At 39.8% G+C, this 24,915-nt stretch overlaps 22 non-coding genes across 22 annotated transcripts; all 22 read right to left on the bottom strand.

The window, feature by feature from the left end:
- Nucleotides 1–660: 660 nt before the first annotated feature.
- On the bottom strand, nt 661–733 carry TRNAT-UGU. Its single transcript has one exon. It is a non-coding gene; the product is annotated as a tRNA-Thr (tRNA).
- A 508-nt stretch (nt 734–1,241) lies between these two features.
- TRNAT-UGU lies at nt 1,242–1,314 on the bottom strand. Its single transcript has one exon. It is a non-coding gene; the product is annotated as a tRNA-Thr (tRNA).
- A 1,649-nt stretch (nt 1,315–2,963) lies between these two features.
- TRNAT-UGU lies at nt 2,964–3,036 on the bottom strand. The gene has a single exon. It is a non-coding gene; the product is annotated as a tRNA-Thr (tRNA).
- A 1,743-nt stretch (nt 3,037–4,779) lies between these two features.
- Nucleotides 4,780–4,852, bottom strand: TRNAT-UGU. Its single transcript has one exon. It is a non-coding gene; the product is annotated as a tRNA-Thr (tRNA).
- Nucleotides 4,853–6,186: 1,334 nt separating this feature from the next.
- On the bottom strand, nt 6,187–6,259 carry TRNAT-AGU. Its single transcript has one exon. It is a non-coding gene; the product is annotated as a tRNA-Thr (tRNA).
- A 527-nt stretch (nt 6,260–6,786) lies between these two features.
- TRNAT-UGU lies at nt 6,787–6,859 on the bottom strand. The gene has a single exon. It is a non-coding gene; the product is annotated as a tRNA-Thr (tRNA).
- A 527-nt stretch (nt 6,860–7,386) lies between these two features.
- TRNAT-UGU lies at nt 7,387–7,459 on the bottom strand. The gene has a single exon. It is a non-coding gene; the product is annotated as a tRNA-Thr (tRNA).
- A 1,755-nt stretch (nt 7,460–9,214) lies between these two features.
- Nucleotides 9,215–9,287, bottom strand: TRNAT-UGU. The gene has a single exon. It is a non-coding gene; the product is annotated as a tRNA-Thr (tRNA).
- A 1,335-nt stretch (nt 9,288–10,622) lies between these two features.
- TRNAT-AGU lies at nt 10,623–10,695 on the bottom strand. Its single transcript has one exon. It is a non-coding gene; the product is annotated as a tRNA-Thr (tRNA).
- Nucleotides 10,696–11,222: 527 nt separating this feature from the next.
- On the bottom strand, nt 11,223–11,295 carry TRNAT-UGU. The gene has a single exon. It is a non-coding gene; the product is annotated as a tRNA-Thr (tRNA).
- Nucleotides 11,296–11,822: 527 nt separating this feature from the next.
- Nucleotides 11,823–11,895, bottom strand: TRNAT-UGU. The gene has a single exon. It is a non-coding gene; the product is annotated as a tRNA-Thr (tRNA).
- Nucleotides 11,896–12,422: 527 nt separating this feature from the next.
- On the bottom strand, nt 12,423–12,495 carry TRNAT-UGU. The gene has a single exon. It is a non-coding gene; the product is annotated as a tRNA-Thr (tRNA).
- Nucleotides 12,496–14,250: 1,755 nt separating this feature from the next.
- TRNAT-CGU lies at nt 14,251–14,323 on the bottom strand. The gene has a single exon. It is a non-coding gene; the product is annotated as a tRNA-Thr (tRNA).
- Nucleotides 14,324–15,657: 1,334 nt separating this feature from the next.
- TRNAT-AGU lies at nt 15,658–15,730 on the bottom strand. Its single transcript has one exon. It is a non-coding gene; the product is annotated as a tRNA-Thr (tRNA).
- A 527-nt stretch (nt 15,731–16,257) lies between these two features.
- TRNAT-UGU lies at nt 16,258–16,330 on the bottom strand. Its single transcript has one exon. It is a non-coding gene; the product is annotated as a tRNA-Thr (tRNA).
- A 527-nt stretch (nt 16,331–16,857) lies between these two features.
- TRNAT-UGU lies at nt 16,858–16,930 on the bottom strand. Its single transcript has one exon. It is a non-coding gene; the product is annotated as a tRNA-Thr (tRNA).
- A 1,756-nt stretch (nt 16,931–18,686) lies between these two features.
- Nucleotides 18,687–18,759, bottom strand: TRNAT-CGU. The gene has a single exon. It is a non-coding gene; the product is annotated as a tRNA-Thr (tRNA).
- A 1,335-nt stretch (nt 18,760–20,094) lies between these two features.
- Nucleotides 20,095–20,167, bottom strand: TRNAT-AGU. Its single transcript has one exon. It is a non-coding gene; the product is annotated as a tRNA-Thr (tRNA).
- A 527-nt stretch (nt 20,168–20,694) lies between these two features.
- TRNAT-UGU lies at nt 20,695–20,767 on the bottom strand. Its single transcript has one exon. It is a non-coding gene; the product is annotated as a tRNA-Thr (tRNA).
- A 527-nt stretch (nt 20,768–21,294) lies between these two features.
- Nucleotides 21,295–21,367, bottom strand: TRNAT-UGU. The gene has a single exon. It is a non-coding gene; the product is annotated as a tRNA-Thr (tRNA).
- A 435-nt stretch (nt 21,368–21,802) lies between these two features.
- Nucleotides 21,803–21,875, bottom strand: TRNAT-UGU. The gene has a single exon. It is a non-coding gene; the product is annotated as a tRNA-Thr (tRNA).
- A 1,755-nt stretch (nt 21,876–23,630) lies between these two features.
- On the bottom strand, nt 23,631–23,703 carry TRNAT-CGU. Its single transcript has one exon. It is a non-coding gene; the product is annotated as a tRNA-Thr (tRNA).
- Nucleotides 23,704–24,915: the final 1,212 nt, after the last annotated feature.

Below are 24,915 nucleotides of genomic sequence, written 5' to 3' on the forward strand. Positions count from 1 at the left end.
TCCATAAAATGTCAGGGAACATTAAGCAAAGTAGAAGATGAAAAGTGTGAAGAAGACAACAGTAGCACTTCATTGCTAGAAATTGGGCTTTAATAGGTTTACTAGACCAGTGCTCTAACCACTGAGCTACAGAGCCTGCCACAGTGCTGTTCTTTCTTTCGTCTATGGTCACTTGGAGAGAGATCCCTACTTACACTAACTTTCCAAATGCACACTTCCCAGAAAATATCATCAATGGCCTTTCTTGCCCCCTTTCGCTTTTTTCAATCTTTTTGGCTTTGCTATCTTCTAAAATAAGAATTCGAGTAATTTCCCTCTATAAACATAGAAAATGGGCTATTCATGCACACGTGGCAGGTTTCCTTTCTTTCCATTTCTTCTCCTTTCTTGGTTATATATCCATAAAATGGCAGGGAACATTAAGCATAGTAGAAGATGAAAAGTGTGAAGACAACAGTTGCAGCAGCAGCTCTTCATTGCTAGAAATTGGGCTTTAATAGGAAGCCACTGAAAATATTCAGTAAGCGAATTAGCCATCATGTAGAGAGAGCAGGCTGAAGAATGAGGAAGAGGTTCTACTCAGGGATCAGAAATGGTAAAGGATAGCGTGCCTGCTTTCAGTAAAGGAAGCTGATACTTTTTACACAGTAAAGCAAATCTAGGCTCTGATGAGAATTGAACTCGCGACCCCTGGTTTACAAGACCAGTGCTCTAACCACTGAGCTACAGAGCCTGCCACAGTGCTGGTCTTTCTTTCGTCTATGGTCACTTGGAGAGAGATCCCTACTTACACTAACTTTCCAAATGCATACTTCCCAGAAAATATCATCAATGGCCTTTCTTGCCCCCTTTTGTTTTTTTCTATCTTTTTGGCTTTGCTATCTTCTAAAATAAGAATTCGAGTAATTTCCCTCTATAAACATAGAAAATGGGCTTTTCATGCACACGTGGCAGGGTTCCTTTCTTTCCATTTCTTCTCCTTTCTTGGTTATAAATCCATAAAATGGCAGGGAACATTAAGCATAGTAGAAGATGAAAAGTGTGAAGATGACAACAGTAGCAGCAGCAGATCTTCATTGCCAGAAATTGGGCTTCAATAGGAAGCCACTGAAAATATTCAGTAAGCGAATTAGCCATCATGTAGAGAGAGCAGGTTCTACTCAGGGATCAGAAATGGTAAAGGATAGCGTGCCTGCTTTCAGTAAAGGAAGCTGATACTTTTTACACAGTAAAGCAAATCTAGGCTCTGATGAGAATTGAACTCATTACCCCTGGTTTACAAGACCAATACTCTAACCACTGAGCTACAGAGCCTTCCACAGTGCTGGTCTTTCTTTCGTCTATGGTCACTTGGAGAGAGATCCCTACTTACACTAACTTTCCAAATGCACACTTCCCAGAAAATATCATCAATGGCCTTTCTTGCCCCCCTTTCACTTTTTACTATCTTTTTGGCTTTGCTATCTTCTAAAATAAGAATTCGAGTAATTTCCCTCTATAAACATAGAAAAGGGGCTTTTCATGCACACGTGGCAGGGTTCCTTTCTTTCCATTTATTTTCCTTTCTTGGTTATGGAACATCAAAAGAATTCAAGAATCTTAGAGGATGTCTAATCCTTTCCAGGAAAGAGACAAAACTTAGAATGGTCAACTTTACACATTTCAACGTAGAAACATATTTTTTAAGGGAAAGGAATGCAACGTTTACAAAAAGCATAAGCCCCCCAATACCAAGTCTCTGAGCTATGGCTCATTTTCAAACTAATTCGGCACCTCGCTTAAGGTTTGGCAACACATTTCAAATAGGGATAACGGTCGACAGAAACTGTTTTTCTCAGTTTCCAATAAAATTCAGACAAGTTCTGGTTCATCACATTTAAATGCCCTACCAGTCCGCAACAGCTATGCTCTGATATCATTCACCAAGCTAGCATGGAAATGAGAGACATGGACTCCTACTTTATAGATACCTGATCTGATTCCTAGATGGGGACACAGGTATCAGCTCATCGGATGACCTGAACTTTATCTAGATTCAGATCTGAAGTGACAGTGCTAAGTTCTCTGGGAGGAAGTCGCACTAGCAATTTAGAAGAGATATCCTACCTAGGTAGCAATAGATTTCTTGAATTATTTCTATATAAATTGAATCTGAACTCAAGAAGGGAATAAGATGGAAGTCATATTATTGGCAGAGACTGGTGATATGGATAACAGTAAATTCAGAGCAGGGACATTTAATCAGTGTAATACCGAAAATAACTATTGAATTCAGAGCATCTGAACTCCACAGCTGATTCAAAAAATCTGAGAGGGATGCGCATTGGTTAGAGCACCATCCATTCGCTAGCGTACCTGAATACATTGAGTGCAATCTACATCGGTATCAAGCGTGTTAACCCAGAATGCTTGTTTTAGAATGCACATTGAAAAGGTTTGCATTCTAAAATGATTATAAAAACGAATGTGTGGAAAGAACTGATAAAACATCTGAAATTGAGGAGAATAAGCCAGGCAAAACCATTGTTTGCTCTGAGCACTTGCCTAGGATCGAAGTTCCAGAAGGCAATGCCAACAGTTCCAAGCATTAGTAAAGCAGAACATTGAAATGTTGAAATTTCATCGTATAGATTTTGGAATGGAGCACCTGTAATCATAGGATTTAAGCTTTTTTTTTGTTTTTGTTTTTTTTGGCCAATTCATAAAATGGCAGGGAACATTAAGCATAGTAGAAGATGAAAAGTGTGAAGAAGACAACAGTAGCAGCAGCAGCTCTTCATTGCTAGAAATTGGGCTTCAATAGGAAGCCACTGAAAATATTCAGTAAACGAATTAGCCATCATGTAGAGAGAGCAGGCTGAAGAATGAGGAAGAGGTTCTACTCAGGGATCAGAAATGGTAAAGGATAGCATGCCTGCTTTCAGTAAAGAAAGCTGATACTTTTTACACAGTAAAGCAAATCTAGGCTCTGATGAGAATTGAACTCATGACCCCTGGTTTACAAGACCAGTGCTCTAACCACTGAGCTACAGAGCCTGCCACAGTGCTGTTCTTTCTTTCGTCTATGGTCACTTGGAGAGAGATCCCTACTTACACTAACTTTCCAAATGCATACTTCCCAGAAAATATCATCAATGGCCTTTCTTGCCCCCCTTTCACTTTTTTCTATCTTTTTGGCTTTGCTATCTTCTAAAATAAGAATTCGAGTAATTTCCCTCTATAAACATAGAAAAGGGGTTTTTCATGCACATGTGGCAGGGTTCCTTTCTTTCCATTTCTTTTCCTTTCTTGGTAATGGAACATCAAAAGAATTCAAGAATCTTAGAGGATGTTTAATCCTTTCCAGGAAAGAGTCAAAACTTAGAATGGTCATCTTTACACATTTCAACGTAGAAAATATTTTTTAAGGGAAGGAAGGCAACGTTTACAAAAAGCATAAGCCCCCCAATACCAAGTCTCTGAGCTATGGCTCATTTTCAAACTAATTCGGCACCTCGCTTAAGGTTTGGCAACACATTTCAAATAGGGATAACGGTCGACAGAAACTGCTTTTCTCAGTTTCCAATAAAACTGAAACCTCCGCCGAAACTGTCTGAAAGCTTTGGTCCGAATCAGAAACTGCGGCCCAAACTTATCGCCTGCTTTCAGCCCAAACGAAAAGCAAGAGCGAATGCTCAAGTTTGCTCTTGTGAGCGTGAAACAATGAGGGTCTCTGAGGATTGGCAGGCATTGCACTCTGCTAAACCCATAGCATCCAAGCCAGAATATAATTTAAATAATGAAAGTCCGTATTTAACCTCCAAGCAAAATTGCCTCCACCCACATGCAAAACGAAATGTGCAGAAGTAGCCGGGTATTGCTCCTGCTGTAACAACACCCACAGATGACCAGTGATTGTACGATAGGCCCAGAGGAGCCTAAGGATGGTAGTAGCTTTGGTAGAGAGCAAATCCACATATAGAAATCCAGCAAGAGGAGCAATTTCTGTTCCGATTGATTAAGGATGAGTGACAAATGGGACAAAGCATAAATTTTCTGCTTTCATCGAAAACACATGGTCATTTTTAGTCAAAAGCATGACTGAAAATTAAAATTACCTTTGGACTGAACCGAAACAGGGCAGCAAATTGAGTTTGAGACAGTTAAGGCACAGTAAGCGAAACTAAGCTTAGGGTCAACGTCTAAGCTGAGCTGATCTTTCCATTTTTTCAGCTTCTAAGTTCAAGACGGAAGCACGTATGTTATTTGGAAAGTATAGCATTGCATTGCAAACGTAGAGATGTTTTCTACGCTCCTGAAAAATTATTCATTTCATCTCCATGAATAATTGACCAAAAAAGTCATTTCTTCTATTAAATGAAAGTCCACTTAGAAAAATGCAAGAGTTGGTGTCAAGCCATGCAAAAGGGAGAAATAAACCATGTGCAGAATTGTCAGAGATTATGTCAATCTATGCAGGCCTTAGTTCAGATGTCAAGATCCTACGATGCATCCCGTGCCATTCTCTGAGGTGCTTTTGGAAATAAGCTCTCCTTTGGTTCAAGGGTATGATCACTCACTTACACTTGATAGACAAGCCTAGTTTGTACAGCCCGACAATCTAATGCTTCTGGCCAGCATTACAAAGCTGTGCATGCCTTGTTGGGAGATATTCTTCCCAGGATCTTATAGTTTTGACAACTTTTAATACTTGAAATATATTTTTACAGTCTAGATCATATTTTGAAGACCAAGCAGGCTATATTAAGTTCCAAGCACTGTTTACAGAAAAGCGTAAGGAGGCCCTGATGAGGGTTGAACTCATGACCCCTGGTTTACAAAACCAGTGCTCTTACCACTGAGCTACAGAGCCAATTGGGAAGAAGCTCCTCTGTTAGATTTCTCTCCAGTAAACACATTTCCTACTGCTACTTCTGATTCTTTTCTTAGTTTGTTTATTTCCTACGTGTAGGGAAGAGATTTTGTTCGCAAGTGGAAGGAGCCTGCCACATGAGTTGGCAACATGTTATTTTCAGTCCTTACTTTGCCTAGTGACAAATATCACGTTCATATTTTAAGGGGCAAACAAGAGCAATTCAGACAAGTTCTGGTTCATCACATTTAAATGCCCTACCAGTCCGCAACAGCTATGCTCTGATATCATTCACCAAGCTAGCATGGAAATGAGAGACATGGACTCCTACTTTATAGATACCTGATCTGATTCCTAGATGGGGACACAAGTATCAGCTCATCGGATGACCTGAACTTTATCTAGATTCAGATCTGAAGTGACAGTGCTAAGTTCTCTGGGAGGAAGTCGCACTAGCAATTTAGAAGAGATATCCTACCTAGGTAGCAATAGATTTCTTGAATTATTTCTATGTAAATTGAATCTGAACTCAAGAAGGGAATAAGATGGAAGTCATATTATTGGCAGAGACTGGTGATATGGATAACAGTAAATTCGGAGCAGGGACATTTAATCAGTATAACACCGAAAATAACTATTGAATTCAGAGCATCTGAACTCCACAGCTGATTCAAAAAATCTGAGAGGGATGCGCATTGGTTAGAGCACCATCCATTCGCTAGAGTACCTGAATACATTGAGTGCAATCTACATCGGTATCAAGCGTGTTAACCCAGAATGCTTGTTTTAGAATGCACATTGAAAAGGTTTGCATTCTAAAATGATTATAAAAACGAATGTGTGGAAAGAACTGATAAAACATCTGAAATTGAGGAGAATAAGCCAGGCAAAACCATTGCTTGCTCTGAGCACTTGCCTTGGATCGAAGTTCCAGAAGGCAATGCCAACAGTTCCAAGCATTAGTAAAGCAGAACATTGAAATGTTGAAATTTCATCGTATACATTTTGGAATGGAGCACCTGTAATCATTGGATTTAAGCTTTTTTTTTTTGTTTGTTTGTTTTGGCTAATCCATAAAATGGCAGAGAACATTAAGCATAGTAGATGAAGAGTGTGAAGAAGACAACAGTAGCAGCAGCAGCTCTTCATTGCTAGAAATTGGGCTTTAATAGGAAGCCCACTGAAAATATTCAGTTAGTGAATTAGCCATCATGTAGAGAGAGAAGGCTGAAGAATGAGGAAGAGGTTCTATTCAGGGATCAGAAATGGTAAAGGATTGGGGTGTCTTCTTTCAGTAAAGGAAGCTGACACTTTTTACAAGGTAAAGCTAATCTAGGCTCTGATGAGAATTGAACTCACAACCCCTGGTTTACTAGACCAGTGCTCTAACTACTGAGCTACAGAGCCTGCCACAGTGCTGTTCTTTCTTTCGTCTATGGTCACTTGGAGAGAGATCCCTACTTACACTAACTTTCCAAATGCACACTTCCCAGAAAATATCATCAATGGCCTTTCTTGCCCCCTTTCGCTTTTTTCAATCTTTTTGGCTTTGCTATCTTCCAAAATAAGAATTCGAGTAATTTCCCTCTATAAACATAGAAAATGGGCTTTTCATGCACACGTGGCAGGTTTCCTTTCTTTCCATTTCTTCTCCTTTCTTGGTTATATATCCATAAAATGGCAGGGAACATTAAGCATAGTAGAAGATGAAAAGTGTGAAGAAGACAACAGTTGCAGGAGCAGCTCTTCATTGCTAGAAATTGGGCTTTAATAGGAAGCCACTGAAAATATTTAGTAAGCGAATTAGCCATCATGTAGAGAGAGCAGGCTGAAAAATGAGGAAGAGGTTCTACTCAGGGATCAGAAATGGTATAGGATAGCGTACCTGCTTTCAGTAAAGGAAGCTGATACTTTTTACATGGTAAAGCAAATCTAGGCTCTGATGAGAATTGAACTGACTACCCCTGGTTTACAAGACCAGTGCTCTAACCACTGAGCTACAGAGCCTGCCACAGTGCTATTCTTTCTTTCGTCTATGGTCACTTGGAGAGAGATCCCTACTTACACTAACTTTCCAAATGCATACTTCCCAGAAAATATCATCAATGGCCTTTCTTGCCACCTTTCGCTTTTTTCTATCTTTTTGGCTTTGCTATCTTCTAAAATAAGAATTCGAATAATTTCCCTCTATAAACATAGAAAATGAGCTTTTCATGCACACATGGCAGGGTTCCTTTCTTTCCATTTCTTCTCCTTTCTTAGTTATAAATCCATAAAATGGCAGGGAACATTAAGCATAGTAGAAGATGAAAAGTGTGAAGAAGACAACAGTAGCAGCAGCAGCTCTTCATTACTAGAAATTGGGCTTTAATAGGAAGCCACTGAAAATATTCAGTAAGCGAATTAGCCATCATGTAGAGAGAGCAGGCTGAAGAATGAGGAAGAGGTTCTACTCAGGGATCAGAAATGGTAAAGGATAGCGTGCCTGTTTTCAATAAAGGAAGCTGATACTTTTTACATAGTAAATCAAATCTAGGCTCTGATGAGAATTGAACTCACGACCCCTGGTTTACAAGACCAGTGCTCTAACCACTGAGCTACAGAGCCTGCCACAGTGCTGGTCTTTCTTTCGTCTATGGTCACTTGGAGAGAGATCCCTACTTACACTAACTTTCCAAATGCACACTTCCCAGAAAATATCATCAATGGCCTTTCTTGCCCCCCTTTCACTTTTTTCTATCTTTTTGGCTTTGCTATCTTCTAAAATAAGAATTTGAGTAATTTCCCTCAATAAACATAGAAAAGGGGTTTTTCATGCACACGTGGCAGGGTTCCTTTCTTTCCATTTCTTTTCCTTTCTTGGTAATGGTACATCAAAAGAATTCAAGAATCTTAGAGGATGTCTAATCCTTTCCAGGAAAGAGTCAAAACTTAGAATGGTCAACTTTACACATTTCAACGTAGAAACATATTTTTTAAGGGAAAGGAAGGCAACGTTTACAAAAAGCATAAGCCCCCCAATACCAAGTCTCTGAGCTATGGCTCATTTTCAAACTAATTCGGCACCTCGCTTAAGGTTTGGCAACACATTTCAAATAGGGATAACGTTCGACAGAAACTGCTTTTCTCAGTTTCCAATAAAATTGAAACCTCCGCCGAAACTGTCTGAAAGCTTTCGTCCGAAACAGAAACTGCGGCCCAAACTTATCGCCTGCTTTCAGCCAAAACGAAATGCAAGAGCGAATGCTCAAGTTTGCTCTTGTGAGCGTGAAACAATGAGGGTCTCTGAGGATTGGCAGGCCTTGCAGTCCGCTTCACTCTGCTAAACCCACAGCATCCAAGCCAGAATATAATTTAAATAATGAAAGTCCGTATTTAACCTCCAAGCAAAATTGCCTCCACCCACATGCAAAACGAAATGTGCAGAAGTAGCCGGGTATTGCTCCTGCTGTAACAACACCCACAGATGACCAGTGATTGTACGATAGGCCCAGAGGAGCCTAAGGATGGTAGTAGCTTTGGTAGAGAGCAAATCCACATATAGAAATCCAGCAAGAGGAGCAATTTCTGTTCCGATTGATTAAGGATGAGTGACAAATGGGACAAAGCATAAATTTTCTGCTTTCATCGAAAACACATGGTCATTTTTAGTCAAAAGCATGACTGAAAATTAAAATTACCTTTGGACTGAACCGAAACAGGGCAGCAAATTGAGTTTGAGACAGTTAAGGCACAGTAAGCGAAACTAAGCTTAGGGTCAACGTCTAAGCTGAGCTGATCTTTCCATTTTTTCAGCTTCTAAGTTCAAGACGGAAGCACGTATGTTATTTGGAAAGTATAGCATTGCATTGCAAACGTAGAGATGTTTTCTACGCTCCTGAAAAATTATTCATTTCATCTCCATGAATAATTGACCAAAAAAGTCATTTCTTCTATTAAATGAAAGTCCACTTAGAAAAATGCAAGAGTTGGTGTCAAGCCATGCAAAAGGGAGAAATAAACCATGTGCAGAATTGTCAGAGATTATGTCAATCTATGCAGGCCTTAGTTCAGATGTCAAGATCCTACGATGCATCCCGTGCCATTCTCTGAGGTGCTTTTGGAAATAAGCTCTCCTTTGGTTCAAGGGTATGATCACTCACTTACACTTGATAGACAAGCCTAGTTTGTACAGCCCGACAATCTAATGCTTCTGGCCAGCATTACAAAGCTGTGCATGCCTTGTTGGGAGATATTCTTCCCAGGATCTTATAGTTTTGACAACTTTTAATACTTGAAATATATTTTTACAGTCTAGATCATATTTTGAAGACCAAGCAGGCTATATTAAGTTCCAAGCACTGTTTACAGAAAAGCATAAGGAAGCCCTGATGAGGGTTGAACTCATGACCCCTGGTTTACAAAACCAGTGCTCTTACCACTGAGCTACAAAGCCAATTGGGAAGAAGCTCCTCTGTTAGATTTCTCTCCAGTAAACACATTTCCTACTGCTACTTCTGATTCTTTTCTTAGTTTGTTTATTTCCTACGTGTAGGGAAGAGATTTTGTTCGCAAGTGGAAGGAGCCTGCCACATGAGTTGGCAACATGTTATTTTCAGTCCTTACTTTGCCTAGTGACAAATATCATGTTCATATTTTAAGGGGCAAACAAGAGCAATTCAGACAAGTTCTGGTTCATCACATTTAAATGCCCTACCAGTCCGCAACAGCTATGCTCTGATATCATTCACCAAGCTAGCATGGAAATGAGAGACATGGACTCCTACTTTATAGATACCTGATCTGATTCCTAGATGGGGACACAGGTATCAGCTCATCGGATGACCTGAACTTTATCTAGATTCAGATCTGAAGTGACAGTGCTAAGTTCTCTGGGAGGAAGTCGCACTAGCAATTTAGAAGAGATATCCTACCTAGGTAGCAATAGATTTCTTGAATTATTTCTATGTAAATTGAATCTGAACTCAAGAAGGGAATAAGATGGAAGTCATATTATTGGCAGAGACTGGTGATATGGATAACAGTAAATTCGGAGCAGGGACATTTAATCAGTGTAACACCGAAAATAACTATTGAATTCAGAGCATCTGAACTCCACGGCTGATTCAAAAAATCTGAGAGGGATGCGCATTGGTTAGAGCACCATCCATTCGCTAGAGTACCTGAATACATTGAGTGCAATCTACATCGGTATCAAGCGTGTTAACCCAGAATGCTTGTTTTAGAATGCACCTTGAAAAGGTTTGCATTCTAAAATGATTATAAAAACGAATGTGTGGAAAGAACTGATAAAACATCTGAAATTGAGGAGATTAAGCCAGGCAAAACCATTGCTTGCTCTGAGCACTTGCCTTGGATCGAAGTTCCAGAAGGCAATGCCAACAGTTCCAAGCATTAGTAAAGCAGAACATTGAAATGTTGAAATTTCATCGTATACATTTTGGAATGGAGCACCTGTAATCATTGGATTTAAGCTTTTTTTTTTTTGTTTGTTTGTTTTGGCTAATCCATAAAATGGCAGAGAACATTAAGCATAGTAGATGAAGAGTGTGAAGAAGACAACAGTAGCAGCAGCAGCTCTTCATTGCTAGAAATTGGGCTTTAATAGGAAGCCCACTGAAAATATTCAGTTAGTGAATTAGCCATCATGTAGAGAGAGAAGGCTGAAGAATGAGGAAGAGGTTCTATTCAGGGATCAGAAATGGTAAAGGATTGGGGTGTCTTCTTTCAGTAAAGGAAGCTGACACTTTTTACAAGGTAAAGCTAATCTAGGCTCTGATGAGAATTGAACTCACAACCCCTGGTTTACTAGACCAGTGCTCTAACCACTGAGCTACAGAGCCTGCCACAGTGCTGTTCTTTCATTCGTCTATGGTCACTTGGAGAGAGATCCCTACTTACACTAACTTTCCAAATGCACACTTCCCAGAAAATATCATCAATGGCCTTTCTTGCCCCCTTTCGCTTTTTTCAATCTTTTTGGCTTTGCTATCTTCTAAAATAAGAATTCGAGTAATTTCCCTCTATAAACATAGAAAATGGGCTTTTCATGCACACGTGGCAGGTTTCCTTTCTTTCCATTTCTTCTCCTTTCTTGGTTATATATCCATAAAATGGCAGGGAACATTAAGCATGGTAGAAGATGAAAAGTGTGAAGAAGACAACAGTTGCAGGAGCAGCTCTTCATTGCTAGAAATTGGGCTTTAATAGGAAGCCACTGAAAATATTTAGTAAGCGAATTAGCCATCATGTAGAGAGAGCAGGCTGAAAAATGAGGAAGAGGTTCTACTCAGGGATCAGAAATGGTATAGGATAGCGTGCCTGCTTTCAGTAAAGGAAGCTGATACTTTTTACATGGTAAAGCAACTCTAGGCTCTGATGAGAATTGAACTCACTACCCCTGGTTTACAAGACCAGTGCTCTAACCACTGAGCTACAGAGCCTGCCACAGTGCTATTCTTTCTTTCGTCTATGGTCACTTGGAGAGAGATCCCTACTTACACTAACTTTCCAAATGCATACTTCCCAGAAAATATCATCAATGGCCTTTCTTGCCACCTTTCGCTTTTTTCTATCTTTTTGGCTTTGCTATCTTCTAAAATAAGAATTCGAATAATTTCCCTCTATAAACATAGAAAATGGGCTTTTCATGCACACGTGGCAGGTTTCCTTTCTTTCCATTTCTTCTCCTTTCTTGGTTATATATCCATAAAATGGCAGGGAACATTAAGCATAGTAGAAGATGAAAAGTGTGAAGAAGACAACAGTTGCAGGAGCAGCTCTTCATTGCTAGAAATTGGGCTTTAATAGGAAGCCACTGAAAATATTTAGTAAGCGAATTAGCCATCATGTAGAGAGAGCAGGCTGAAAAATGAGGAAGAGGTTCTACTCAGGGATCAGAAATGGTATAGGATAGCGTACCTGCTTTCAGTAAAGGAAGCTGATACTTTTTACATGGTAAAGCAAATCTAGGCTCTGATGAGAATTGAACTCACTACCCCTGGTTTACAAGACCAGTGCTCTAACCACTGAGCTACAGAGCCTGCCACAGTGCTATTCTTTCTTTCGTCTATGGTCACTTGGAGAGAGATCCCTACTTACACTAACTTTCCAAATGCATACTTCCCAGAAAATATCATCAATGGCCTTTCTTGCCACCTTTCGCTTTTTTCTATCTTTTTGGCTTTGCTATCTTCTAAAATAAGAATTCGAATAATTTCCCTCTATAAACATAGAAAATGGGCTTTTCATGCACACGTGGCAGGTTTCCTTTCTTTCCATTTCTTCTCCTTTCTTGGTTATATATCCATAAAATGGCAGGGAACATTAAGCATAGTAGAAGATGAAAAGTGTGAAGAAGACAACAGTTGCAGGAGCAGCTCTTCATTGCTAGAAATTGGGCTTTAATAGGAAGCCACTGAAAATATTTAGTAAGCGAATTAGCCATCATGTAGAGAGAGCAGGCTGAAAAATGAGGAAGAGGTTCTACTCAGGGATCAGAAATGGTATAGGATAGCGTACCTGCTTTCAGTAAAGGAAGCTGATACTTTTTACATGGTAAAGCAAATCTAGGCTCTGATGAGAATTGAACTCACGACCCCTGGTTTACAAGACCAGTGCTCTAACCACTGAGCTACAGAGCCTGCCACAGTGCTGGTCTTTCTTTCGTCTATGGTCACTTGGAGAGAGATCCCTACTTACACTAACTTTCCAAATGCACACTTCCCAGAAAATATCATCAATGGCCTTTCTTGCCCCCCTTTCACTTTTTTCTATCTTTTTGGCTTTGCTATCTTCTAAAATAAGAATTTGAGTAATTTCCCTCAATAAACATAGAAAAGGGGTTTTTCATGCACACGTGGCAGGGTTCCTTTCTTTCCATTTCTTTTCCTTTCTTGGTAATGGTACATCAAAAGAATTCAAGAATCTTAGAGGATGTCTAATCCTTTCCAGGAAAGAGTCAAAACTTAGAATGGTCAACTTTACACATTTCAACGTAGAAACATATTTTTTAAGGGAAAGGAAGGCAACGTTTACAAAAAGCATAAGCCCCCCAATACCAAGTCTCTGAGCTATGGCTCATTTTCAAACTAATTCGGCACCTCGCTTAAGGTTTGGCAACACATTTCAAATAGGGATAACGTTCGACAGAAACTGCTTTTCTCAGTTTCCAATAAAATTGAAACCTCCGCCGAAACTGTCTGAAAGCTTTCGTCCGAAACAGAAACTGCGGCCCAAACTTATCGCCTGCTTTCAGCCAAAACGAAATGCAAGAGCGAATGCTCAAGTTTGCTCTTGTGAGCGTGAAACAATGAGGGTCTCTGAGGATTGGCAGGCCTTGCAGTCCGCTTCACTCTGCTAAACCCACAGCATCCAAGCCAGAATATAATTTAAATAATGAAAGTCCGTATTTAACCTCCAAGCAAAATTGCCTCCACCCACATGCAAAACGAAATGTGCAGAAGTAGCCGGGTATTGCTCCTGCTGTAACAACACCCACAGATGACCAGTGATTGTACGATAGGCCCAGAGGAGCCTAAGGATGGTAGTAGCTTTGGTAGAGAGCAAATCCACATATAGAAATCCAGCAAGAGGAGCAATTTCTGTTCCGATTGATTAAGGATGAGTGACAAATGGGACAAAGCATAAATTTTCTGCTTTCATCGAAAACACATGGTCATTTTTAGTCAAAAGCATGACTGAAAATTAAAATTACCTTTGGACTGAACCGAAACAGGGCAGCAAATTGAGTTTGAGACAGTTAAGGCACAGTAAGCGAAACTAAGCTTAGGGTCAACGTCTAAGCTGAGCTGATCTTTCCATTTTTTCAGCTTCTAAGTTCAAGACGGAAGCACGTATGTTATTTGGAAAGTATAGCATTGCATTGCAAACGTAGAGATGTTTTCTACGCTCCTGAAAAATTATTCATTTCATCTCCATGAATAATTGACCAAAAAAGTCATTTCTTCTATTAAATGAAAGTCCACTTAGAAAAATGCAAGAGTTGGTGTCAAGCCATGCAAAAGGGAGAAATAAACCATGTGCAGAATTGTCAGAGATTATGTCAATCTATGCAGGCCTTAGTTCAGATGTCAAGATCCTACGATGCATCCCGTGCCATTCTCTGAGGTGCTTTTGGAAATAAGCTCTCCTTTGGTTCAAGGGTATGATCACTCACTTACACTTGATAGACAAGCCTAGTTTGTACAGCCCGACAATCTAATGCTTCTGGCCAGCATTACAAAGCTGTGCATGCCTTGTTGGGAGATATTCTTCCCAGGATCTTATAGTTTTGACAACTTTTAATACTTGAAATATATTTTTACAGTCTAGATCATATTTTGAAGACCAAGCAGGCTATATTAAGTTCCAAGCACTGTTTACAGAAAAGCATAAGGAAGCCCTGATGAGGGTTGAACTCATGACCCCTGGTTTACGAAACCAGTGCTCTTACCACTGAGCTACAGAGCCAATTGGGAAGAAGCTCCTCTGTTAGATTTCTCTCCAGTAAACACATTTCCTACTGCTACTTCTGATTCTTTTCTTAGTTTGTTTATTTCCTACGTGTAGGGAAGAGATTTTGTTCGCAAGTGGAAGGAGCCTGCCACATGAGTTGGCAACATGTTATTTTCAGTCCTTACTTTGCCTAGTGACAAATATCATGTTCATATTTTAAGGGGCAAACAAGAGCAATTCAGACAAGTTCTGGTTCATCACATTTAAATGCCCTACCAGTCCGCAACAGCTATGCTCTGATATCATTCACCAAGCTAGCATGGAAATGAGAGACATGGACTCCTACTTTATAGATACCTGATCTGATTCCTAGATGGGGACACAGGTATCAGCTCATCGGATGACCTGAACTTTATCTAGATTCAGATCTGAAGTGACAGTGCTAAGTTCTCTGGGAGGAAGTCGCACTAGCAATTTAGAAGAGATATCCTACCTAGGTAGCAATAGATTTCTTGAATTATTTCTATGTAAATTGAATCTGAACTCAAGAAGGGAATAAGATGGAAGTCATATTATTGGCAGAGACTGGTGATATGGATAACAGTAAATTCGGAGCAGGGACATTTAATCAGTATAACACCGAAAATAACTATTGAATTCAGAGCATCTGAACTCCACAGCTGATTCAAAAAATCTGAGAGGTTTGCGCATTGGTTAGAGCACCATCCATTCACTAGAGTACCTGAATACATTGAGTGCAATCTACATCGGTATCAAGCGTGTTAACCCAGAATGCTTGTTTTAGAATGCACCTTGAAAAGGTTTGCATTCTAAAATGATTATAAAAACGAATGTGTGGAAAGAACTGATAAAACATCTGAAATTGAGGAGATTAAGCCAGGCAAAACCATTGCTTGCTCTGAGCACTTGCCTTGGATCGAAGTTCCAGAAGGCAATGCCAACAGTTCCAAGCATTAGTAAAGCAGAACATTGAAATGTTGAAATTTCATCGTATACATTTTGGAATGGAGCACCTGTAATCATTGGATTTAAGCTTTTTTTTTTTTGTTTGTTTGTTTTGGCTAATCCATAAAATGGCAGAGAACATTAAGCATAGTAGATGAAGAGTGTGAAGAAGACAACAGTAGCAGCAGCAGCTCTTCATTGCTAGAAATTGGGCTTTAATAGGAAGCCACTGAAAATATTCAGTAAGCGAATTAGCCATCATGTAGAGAGAGAAGGCTGAAGAATGAGGAAGAGGTTCTATTCAGGGATAAGAAATGGTAAAGGATTGGGGTGTCTTCTTTCAGTAAAGGAAGCTGACACTTTTTACAAGGTAAAGCTAATCTAGGCTCTGATGAGAATTGAACTCACAACCCCTGGTTTACTAGACCAGTGCTCTAACCACTGAGCTACAGAGCCTGCCACAGTGCTGTTCTTTCATTCGTCTATGGTCACTTGGAGAGAGATCCCTACTTACACTAACTTTCCAAATGCATACTTCCCAGAAAATATCATCAATGGCCTTTCTTGCCACCTTTCGCTTTTTTCTATCTTTTTGGCTTTGCTATCTTCTAAAATAAGAATTCGAGTAATTTCCCTCTATAAACATAGAAAATGGGCTTTTCATGCACACGTGGCAGGTTTCCTTTCTTTCCATTTCTTCTCCTTTCTTGGTTATATATCCATAAAATGGCAGGGAACATTAAGCATGGTAGAAGATGAAAAGTGTGAAGAAGACAACAGTTGCAGGAGCAGCTCTTCATTGCTAGAAATTGGGCTTTAATAGGAAGCCACTGAAAATATTTAGTAAGCGAATTAGCCATCATGTAGAGAGAGCAGGCTGAAAAATGAGGAAGAGGTTCTACTCAGGGATCAGAAATGGTATAGGATAGCGTGCCTGCTTTCAGTAAAGGAAGCTGATACTTTTTACATGGTAAAGCAACTCTAGGCTCTGATGAGAATTGAACTCACTACCCCTGGTTTACAAGACCAGTGCTCTAACCACTGAGCTACAGAGCCTGCCACAGTGCTATTCTTTCTTTCGTCTATGGTCACTTGGAGAGAGATCCCTACTTACACTAACTTTCCAAATGCATACTTCCCAGAAAATATCATCAATGGCCTTTCTTGCCACCTTTCGCTTTTTTCTATCTTTTTGGCTTTGCTATCTTCTAAAATAAGAATTCGAATAATTTCCCTCTATAAACATAGAAAATGGGCTTTTCATGCACACGTGGCAGGTTTCCTTTCTTTCCATTTCTTCTCCTTTCTTGGTTATATATCCATAAAATGGCAGGGAACATTAAGCATAGTAGAAGATGAAAAGTGTGAAGAAGACAACAGTTGCAGGAGCAGCTCTTCATTGCTAGAAATTGGGCTTTAATAGGAAGCCACTGAAAATATTTAGTAAGCGAATTAGCCATCATGTAGAGAGAGCAGGCTGAAAAATGAGGAAGAGGTTCTACTCAGGGATCAGAAATGGTATAGGATAGCGTACCTGCTTTCAGTAAAGGAAGCTGATACTTTTTACATGGTAAAGCAAATCTAGGCTCTGATGAGAATTGAACTCACGACCCCTGGTTTACAAGACCAGTGCTCTAACCACTGAGCTACAGAGCCTGCCACAGTGCTGGTCTTTCTTTCGTCTATGGTCACTTGGAGAGAGATCCCTACTTACACTAACTTTCCAAATGCACACTTCCCAGAAAATATCATCAATGGCCTTTCTTGCCCCCCTTTCACTTTTTTCTATCTTTTTGGCTTTGCTATCTTCTAAAATAAGAATTTGAGTAATTTCCCTCTAATAAACATAGAAAAGGGGTTTTTCATGCACACGTGGCAGGGTTCCTTTCTTTCCATTTCTTTTCCTTTCTTGGTAATGGTACATCAAAAGAATTCAAGAATCTTAGAGGATGTCTAATCCTTTCCAGGAAAGAGTCAAAACTTAGAATGGTCAACTTTACACATTTCAACGTAGAAACATATTTTTTAAGGGAAAGGAAGGCAACGTTTACAAAAAGCATAAGCCCCCCAATACCAAGTCTCTGAGCTATGGCTCATTTTCAAACTAATTCGGCACCTCGCTTAAGGTTTGGCAACACATTTCAAATAGGGATAACGTTCGACAGAAACTGCTTTTCTCAGTTTCCAATAAAATTGAAACCTCCGCCGAAACTGTCTGAAAGCTTTCGTCCGAAACAGAAACTGCGGCCCAAACTTATCGCCTGCTTTCAGCCAAAACGAAATGCAAGAGCGAATGCTCAAGTTTGCTCTTGTGAGCGTGAAACAATGAGGGTCTCTGAGGATTGGCAGGCCTTGCAGTCCGCTTCACTCTGCTAAACCCACAGCATCCAAGCCAGAATATAATTTAAATAATGAAAGTCCGTATTTAACCTCCAAGCAAAATTGCCTCCACCCACATGCAAAACGAAATGTGCAGAAGTAGCCGGGTATTGCTCCTGCTGTAACAACACCCACAGATGACCAGTGATTGTACGATAGGCCCAGAGGAGCCTAAGGATGGTAGTAGCTTTGGTAGAGAGCAAATCCACATATAGAAATCCAGCAAGAGGAGCAATTTCTGTTCCGATTGATTAAGGATGAGTGACAAATGGGACAAAGCATAAATTTTCTGCTTTCATCGAAAACACATGGTCATTTTTAGTCAAAAGCATGACTGAAAATTAAAATTACCTTTGGACTGAACCGAAACAGGGCAGCAAATTGAGTTTGAGACAGTTAAGGCACAGTAAGCGAAACTAAGCTTAGGGTCAACGTCTAAGCTGAGCTGATCTTTCCATTTTTTCAGCTTCTAAGTTCAAGACGGAAGCACGTATGTTATTTGGAAAGTATAGCATTGCATTGCAAACGTAGAGATGTTTTCTACGCTCCTGAAAAATTATTCATTTCATCTCCATGAATAATTGACCAAAAAAGTCATTTCTTCTATTAAATGAAAGTCCACTTAGAAAAATGCAAGAGTTGGTGTCAAGCCATGCAAAAGGGAGAAATAAACCATGTGCAGAATTGTCAGAGATTATGTCAATCTATGCAGGCCTTAGTTCAGATGTCAAGATCCTACGATGCATCCCGTGCCATTCTCTGAGGTGCTTTTGGAAATAAGCTCTCCTTTGGTTCAAGGGTATGATCACTCACTTACACTTGATAGACAAGCCTAGTTTGTACAGCCCGACAATCTAATGCTTCTGGCCAGCATTACAAAGCTGTGCATGCCTTGTTGGGAGATATTCTTCCCAGGATCTTATAGTTTTGACAACTTTTAATACTTGAAATATATTTTTACAGTCTAGATCATATTTTGAAGACCAAGCAGGCTATATTAAGTTCCAAGCACTGTTTACAGAAAAGCATAAGGAAGCCCTGATGAGGGTTGAACTCATGACCCCTGGTTTACGAAACCAGTGCTCTTACCACTGAGCTACAGAGCCAATTGGGAAGAAGCTCCTCTGTTAGATTTCTCTCCAGTAAACACATTTCCTACTGCTACTTCTGATTCTTTTCTTAGTTTGTTTATTTCCTACGTGTAGGGAAGAGATTTTGTTCGCAAGTGGAAGGAGCCTGCCACATGAGTTGGCAACATGTTATTTTCAGTCCTTACTTTGCCTAGTGACAAATATCATGTTCATATTTTAAGGGGCAAACAAGAGCAATTCAGACAAGTTCTGGTTCATCACATTTAAATGCCCTACCAGTCCGCAACAGCTATGCTCTGATATCATTCACCAAGCTAGCATGGAAATGAGAGACATGGACTCCTACTTTATAGATACCTGATCTGATTCCTAGATGGGGACACAGGTATCAGCTCATCGGATGACCTGAACTTTATCTAGATTCAGATCTGAAGTGACAGTGCTAAGTTCTCTGGGAGGAAGTCGCACTAGCAATTTAGAAGAGATATCCTACCTAGGTAGCAATAGATTTCTTGAATTATTTCTATGTAAATTGAATCTGAACTCAAGAAGGGAATAAGATGGAAGTCATATTATTGGCAGAGACTGGTGATATGGATAACAGTAAATTCGGAGCAGGGACATTTAATCAGTATAACACCGAAAATAACTATTGAATTCAGAGCATCTGAACTCCACAGCTGATTCAAAAAATCTGAGAGGTTTGCGCATTGGTTAGAGCACCATCCATTCACTAGAGTACCTGAATACATTGAGTGCAATCTACATCGGTATCAAGCGTGTTAACCCAGAATGCTTGTTTTAGAATGCACCTTGAAAAGGTTTGCATTCTAAAATGATTATAAAAACGAATGTGTGGAAAGAACTGATAAAACATCTGAAATTGAGGAGATTAAGCCAGGCAAAACCATTGCTTGCTCTGAGCACTTGCCTTGGATCGAAGTTCCAGAAGGCAATGCCAACAGTTCCAAGCATTAGTAAAGCAGAACATTGAAATGTTGAAATTTCATCGTATACATTTTGGAATGGAGCACCTGTAATCATTGGATTTAAGCTTTTTTTTTTTTGTTTGTTTGTTTTGGCTAATCCATAAAATGGCAGAGAACATTAAGCATAGTAGATGAAGAGTGTGAAGAAGACAACAGTAGCAGCAGCAGCTCTTCATTGCTAGAAATTGGGCTTTAATAGGAAGCCCACTGAAAATATTCAGTTAGTGAATTAGCCATCATGTAGAGAGAGAAGGCTGAAGAATGAGGAAGAGGTTCTATTCAGGGATCAGAAATGGTAAAGGATTGGGGTGTCTTCTTTCAGTAAAGGAAGCTGACACTTTTTACAAGGTAAAGCTAATCTAGGCTCTGATGAGAATTGAACTCACAACCCCTGGTTTACTAGACCAGTGCTCTAACCACTGAGCTACAGAGCCTGCCACAGTGCTGTTCTTTCTTTCGTCTATGGTCACTTGGAGAGAGATCCCTACTTACACTAACTTTCCAAATGCACACTTCCCAGAAAATATCATCAATGGCCTTTCTTGCCCCCTTTCGCTTTTTTCAATCTTTTTGGCTTTGCTATCTTCTAAAATAAGAATTCGAGTAATTTCCCTCTATAAACATAGAAAATGGGCTTTTCATGCACACGTGGCAGGTTTCCTTTCTTTCCATTTCTTCTCCTTTCTTGGTTATATATCCATAAAATGGCAGGGAACATTAAGCATGGTAGAAGATGAAAAGTGTGAAGAAGACAACAGTTGCAGGAGCAGCTCTTCATTGCTAGAAATTGGGCTTTAATAGGAAGCCACTGAAAATATTTAGTAAGCGAATTAGCCATCATGTAGAGAGAGCAGGCTGAAAAATGAGGAAGAGGTTCTACTCAGGGATCAGAAATGGTATAGGATAGCGTGCCTGCTTTCAGTAAAGGAAGCTGATACTTTTTACATGGTAAAGCAACTCTAGGCTCTGATGAGAATTGAACTCACTACCCCTGGTTTACAAGACCAGTGCTCTAACCACTGAGCTACAGAGCCTGCCACAGTGCTATTCTTTCTTTCGTCTATGGTCACTTGGAGAGAGATCCCTACTTACACTAACTTTCCAAATGCATACTTCCCAGAAAATATCATCAATGGCCTTTCTTGCCACCTTTCGCTTTTTTCTATCTTTTTGGCTTTGCTATCTTCTAAAATAAGAATTCGAATAATTTCCCTCTATAAACATAGAAAATGGGCTTTTCATGCACACGTGGCAGGTTTCCTTTCTTTCCATTTCTTCTCCTTTCTTGGTTATATATCCATAAAATGGCAGGGAACATTAAGCATAGTAGAAGATGAAAAGTGTGAAGAAGACAACAGTTGCAGGAGCAGCTCTTCATTGCTAGAAATTGGGCTTTAATAGGAAGCCACTGAAAATATTTAGTAAGCGAATTAGCCATCATGTAGAGAGAGCAGGCTGAAAAATGAGGAAGAGGTTCTACTCAGGGATCAGAAATGGTATAGGATAGCGTACCTGCTTTCAGTAAAGGAAGCTGATACTTTTTACATGGTAAAGCAAATCTAGGCTCTGATGAGAATTGAACTCACTACCCCTGGTTTACAAGACCAGTGCTCTAACCACTGAGCTACAGAGCCTGCCACAGTGCTATTCTTTCTTTCGTCTATGGTCACTTGGAGAGAGATCCCTACTTACACTAACTTTCCAAATGCATACTTCCCAGAAAATATCATCAATGGCCTTTCTTGCCACCTTTCGCTTTTTTCTATCTTTTTGGCTTTGCTATCTTCTAAAATAAGAATTCGAATAATTTCCCTCTATAAACATAGAAAATGAGCTTTTCATGCACACATGGCAGGGTTCCTTTCTTTCCATTTCTTCTCCTTTCTTAGTTATAAATCCATAAAATGGCAGGGAACATTAAGCATAGTAGAAGATGAAAAGTGTGAAGAAGACAACAGTAGCAGCAGCAGCTCTTCATTACTAGAAATTGGGCTTTAATAGGAAGCCACTGAAAATATTCAGTAAGCGAATAAAGGAAGCTGATACTTTTTACACAGTAAAGCAAATCTAGGCTCTGATGAGAATTGAACTCACGACCCCTGGTTTACAAGACCAGTGCTCTAACCACTGAGCTACAGAGCCTGCCACAGTGCTGGTCTTTCTTTCGTCTATGGTCACTTGGAGAGAGATCCCTACTTACACTAACTTTCCAAATGCACACTTCCCAGAAAATATCATCAATGGCCTTTCTTGCCCCCCTTTCACTTTTTTCTATCTTTTTGGCTTTGCTATCTTCTAAAATAAGAATTTGAGTAATTTCCCTCTATAAACATAGAAAAGGGGTTTTTCATGCACACGTGGCAGGGTTCCTTTCTTTCCATTTCTTTTCCTTTCTTGGTAATGGTACATCAAAAGAATTCAAGAATCTTAGAGGATGTCTAATCCTTTCCAGGAAAGAGTCAAAACTTAGAATGGTCAACTTTACACATTTCAACGTAGAAACATATTTTTTAAGGGAAAGGAAGGCAACGTTTACAAAAAGCATAAGCCCCCCAATACCAAGTCTCTGAGCTATGGCTCATTTTCAAACTAATTCGGCACCTCGCTTAAGGTTTGGCAACACATTTCAAATAGGGATAACGTTCGACAGAAACTGCTTTTCTCAGTTTCCAATAAAATTGAAACCTCCGCCGAAACTGTCTGAAAGCTTTCGTCCGAAACAGAAACTGCGGCCCAAACTTATCGCCTGCTTTCAGCCAAAACGAAATGCAAGAGCGAATGCTCAAGTTTGCTCTTGTGAGCGTGAAACAATGAGGGTCTCTGAGGATTGGCAGGCCTTGCAGTCCGCTTCACTCTGCTAAACCCACAGCATCCAAGCCAGAATATAATTTAAATAATGAAAGTCCGTATTTAACCTCCAAGCAAAATTGCCTCCACCCACATGCAAAACGAAATGTGCAGAAGTAGCCGGGTATTGCTCCTGCTGTAACAACACCCACAGATGACCAGTGATTGTACGATAGGCCCAGAGGAGCCTAAGGATGGTAGTAGCTTTGGTAGAGAGCAAATCCACATATAGAAATCCAGCAAGAGGAGCAATTTCTGTTCCGATTGATTAAGGATGAGTGACAAATGGGACAAAGCATAAATTTTCTGCTTTCATCGAAAACACATGGTCATTTTTAGTCAAAAGCATGACTGAAAATTAAAATTACCTTTGGACTGAACCGAAACAGGGCAGCAAATTGAGTTTGAGACAGTTAAGGCACAGTAAGCGAAACTAAGCTTAGGGTCAACGTCTAAGCTGAGCTGATCTTTCCATTTTTTCAGCTTCTAAGTTCAAGACGGAAGCACGTATGTTATTTGGAAAGTATAGCATTGCATTGCAAACGTAGAGATGTTTTCTACGCTCCTGAAAAATTATTCATTTCATCTCCATGAATAATTGACCAAAAAAGTCATTTCTTCTATTAAATGAAAGTCCACTTAGAAAAATGCAAGAGTTGGTGTCAAGCCATGCAAAAGGGAGAAATAAACCATGTGCAGAATTGTCAGAGATTATGTCAATCTATGCAGGCCTTAGTTCAGATGTCAAGATCCTACGATGCATCCCGTGCCATTCTCTGAGGTGCTTTTGGAAATAAGCTCTCCTTTGGTTCAAGGGTATGATCACTCACTTACACTTGATAGACAAGCCTAGTTTGTACAGCCCGACAATCTAATGCTTCTGGCCAGCATTACAAAGCTGTGCATGCCTTGTTGGGAGATATTCTTCCCAGGATCTTATAGTTTTGACAACTTTTAATACTTGAAATATATTTTTACAGTCTAGATCATATTTTGAAGACCAAGCAGGCTATATTAAGTTCCAAGCACTGTTTACAGAAAAGCATAAGGAAGCCCTGATGAGGGTTGAACTCATGACCCCTGGTTTACGAAACCAGTGCTCTTACCACTGAGCTACAGAGCCAATTGGGAAGAAGCTCCTCTGTTAGATTTCTCTCCAGTAAACACATTTCCTACTGCTACTTCTGATTCTTTTCTTAGTTTGTTTATTTCCTACGTGTAGGGAAGAGATTTTGTTCGCAAGTGGAAGGAGCCTGCCACATGAGTTGGCAACATGTTATTTTCAGTCCTTACTTTGCCTAGTGACAAATATCACTGTTCATATTTTAAGGGGCAAACAAGAGCAATTCAGACAAGTTCTGGTTCATCACATTTAAATGCCCTACCAGTCCGCAACAGCTATGCTCTGATATCATTCACCAAGCTAGCATGGAAATGAGAGACATGGACTCCTACTGTATAGATACCTGATCTGATTCCTAGATGGGGACACAGGTATCAGCTCATCGGATGACCTGAACTTTATCTAGATTCAGATCTGAAGTGACAGTGCTAAGTTCTCTGGGAGGAAGTCGCACTAGCAATTTAGAAGAGATATCCTACCTAGGTAGCAATAGATTTCTTGAATTATTTCTATGTAAATTGAATCTGAACTCAAGAAGGGAATAAGATGGAAGTCATATTATTGGCAGAGACTGGTGATATGGATAACAGTAAATTCGGAGCAGGGACATTTAATCAGTATAACACCGAAAATAACTATTGAATTCAGAGCATCTGAACTCCACAGCTGATTCAAAAAATCTGAGAGGTTTGCGCATTGGTTAGAGCACCATCCATTCACTAGAGTACCTGAATACATTGAGTGCAATCTACATCGGTATCAAGCGTGTTAACCCAGAATGCTTGTTTTAGAATGCACATTGAAAAGGTTTGCATTCTAAAATGATTATAAAAACGAATGTGTGGAAAGAACTGATAAAACATCTGAAATTGAGGAGAATAAGCCAGGCAAAACCATTGCTTGCTCTGAGCACTTGCCTTGGATCGAAGTTCCAGAAGGCAATGCCAACAGTTCCAAGCATTAGTAAAGCAGAACATTGAAATGTTGAAATTTCATCGTATACATTTTGGAATGGAGCACCTGTAATCATTGGATTTAAGCTTTTTTTTTTTGTTTGTTTGTTTTGGCTAATCCATAAAATGGCAGAGAACATTAAGCATAGTAGATGAAGAGTGTGAAGAAGACAACAGTAGCAGCAGCAGCTCTTCATTGCTAGAAATTGGGCTTTAATAGGAAGCCCACTGAAAATATTCAGTTAGTGAATTAGCCATC

This window comes from Geotrypetes seraphini, chromosome 1 (assembly GCF_902459505.1).
Source record: "Geotrypetes seraphini chromosome 1, aGeoSer1.1, whole genome shotgun sequence".
Classification (NCBI taxonomy): domain Eukaryota; kingdom Metazoa; phylum Chordata; class Amphibia; order Gymnophiona; family Dermophiidae; genus Geotrypetes; species Geotrypetes seraphini.